Genomic DNA, 2,280 nt, shown 5'->3' with positions numbered 1-2,280 from the left:
GATGTTAGGAGGGGAGGAGACAGAGAGACTGTACCTTCAGCACTTCCTGCACTTTGCCAGCCACTTGGACCATGGTGGTCAGAACTGATTCACTATACAGTCTCTGTAGGGAGCAGGTGGGAATCAGAAGCCAAGAAAAGGGCAGTGGATTTGGGGGAGGGGGAGGAATGAATGGTGTGGTGGAGGGGCTCTCAGGTCTCAAACACGAAGGACCATTGGCATGGAGCTGGCATCTTTATTTTCAGTATCCAGGGGATGGGTCTAGGTTACCTAGTCTGTGGGCATGACTTGCCCCTCCTCCTGGAAGATCTCAGCATCACATTGTCCCAGCAATAGAACAATTTCCTTGGCATCTGCTTTGTCGAGGTCCTGGGTCAGTGCGTTTGACTCTTCTGTGATTGGCAGGGCTGCCTCATACCCAGGCCTCTAGAGGGAAGGGGCACAAGGATGCAGACAGGAAGCCCAGGCTTCGCTCACGCCTCTGGATCTGGAGGTGGGAGCGGCAGCAGGCACAAGGTTTGGGGACACACACACACACACACACACACACAGCATCCAGGGATTTAGCCTGAACTTGATACTCTGGGCCTAATAGGGGAAGGTCAGGAAGGAAGATGGGAAGGAGGAGAGGGAAAACAGAAACCCAGGGTGGAGGGAAGTCCAGAAGAGAAATGATTCTAGGAATCAGTGCCTAGAACTACAGCCCTAGTTCCTTCTGTTTTGTTCAGTGGGAACGGGGGAGAAGGAAAAGAAGGGGAGGTATATAAATTCTCCTGCATCCGTGGAAACGAAGGTCATACCACATGAGAGGGGCCGATAACCTTTTTAAGTTCACTGCCCACATTGACACCCACGCTTTTCACCATTGATTCCTCTGACTCCTCCATCAACTTCGAGTTAATTTCCAGAAAGGGACTGAAGGGTGTTTTGAGACAAATGAAAGAGAAGCTCCGCTAATGGATCCTTCAGTGCCACGTGCTCCTATCCTGTGCACTCCTGTACTCCTAGTCTTCCCCGCACTCACTTTTCCTTTTCTTTCTGTCTGCCTCTGTCTCGCTGATTCGGTCAAAGTCAATAATAACTGTAAAGTGTAAATGACTTTATATTCACTCTCTGCCACTATATCCAGAGGAGGATGATGGAAATAAAACTGAAGGGTTGGAACTCCCCTGTCGAAAGACTTATACTTTGGGCTCTGGGGCTACTTCCTTCCTGTGAAAGTAGAGGCTTTCCTTTACTGTTTCCTAAATTCCAAGGGTGGGGGGATGGTGCCAGTGAGAGAAAAGCCACTGTGCGGGAAAAGCTGCAGAACCCAGAATCTAGACATCATATGCTATACTCTCTGGAGAATTATAGGTCTTCTCAACTTTGGATCTTTCCAGAGGAGGTGTATGAATGCTCCTTTTCTGCATCTCAGCCTCTCTGGCATGTTCCAAGAATTTAGACCAGTAATTCTGAAAGGGACCCCAATCCAAACAGATCAAGAAGTCATCATCCTTTCTACCTCACCAAGCTCCAACCCCACGTATCACAAGACTTAACTTCATCCTATCAGATAAGCCCAGTTCTCATTTGCCCTCTGCCTTGAACCACAAAAGCATCCAGATCTGGGCAGCAGCCTTTGATCCACTGCTACCCAGTTCTGCAGTAGTACCTCTCACTGGCCACTGGCATGGAAACACTCACATCTCCGACTCTGGACACCTCATCTCTTGGGATGGAAGTGGCATGGGGTATAGAAGCATGGCATAGATATAGGGAGCTACGAGTTCAGAATATAAAGGCTGTTTCAATGCATCAGCTCTGGGATGAATCCCAGTTACATCGTTTACTGTTCATTTGTTAAGGGGCCCCTCTAATCCCGAGTCTCCTGGCATGTGAAATGGAACTCATAGTGCCATCCCCTTCAAAAGCTGTCTTTGAGATTAAATGAGATAATGCATCTACAACCTTTTGCACGGTACCTGGCAGACGCATCCTGAGGAATCGGTTAGCTATCATTATTAGCCTTGTGATACCCCGTGCACATCATAGAGTTCAACCCGGGCTGCTGCAAAACGTATGAAAGCAACCGCCCTGCCTTCCTCCAGGGTCGTAAGTATTAAAAGAAGTATTCAGCCACACTTTACTCACAATCCAGGCAGGAGGAAGACAGCGATGCCATAGGACCTCGAGTTTGCGGAGGGCTCGTGGGCGTGGCTTCAGCTTGAGTTTGCAAGTGCGACAGGATTGGTTGAAGAGAGGATTCGCGTCCTCTCGGTTCCGCCCTAGACCTCACTG

This window comes from Mustela putorius, unplaced genomic scaffold (assembly GCF_011764305.1).
Source record: "Mustela putorius furo isolate JIRA1106 unplaced genomic scaffold, ASM1176430v1.1 tig00000281_pilon_pilon_pilon, whole genome shotgun sequence".
Taxonomy (NCBI): domain Eukaryota; kingdom Metazoa; phylum Chordata; class Mammalia; order Carnivora; family Mustelidae; genus Mustela; species Mustela putorius.
This window is presented reverse-complemented; position numbering follows the sequence as displayed.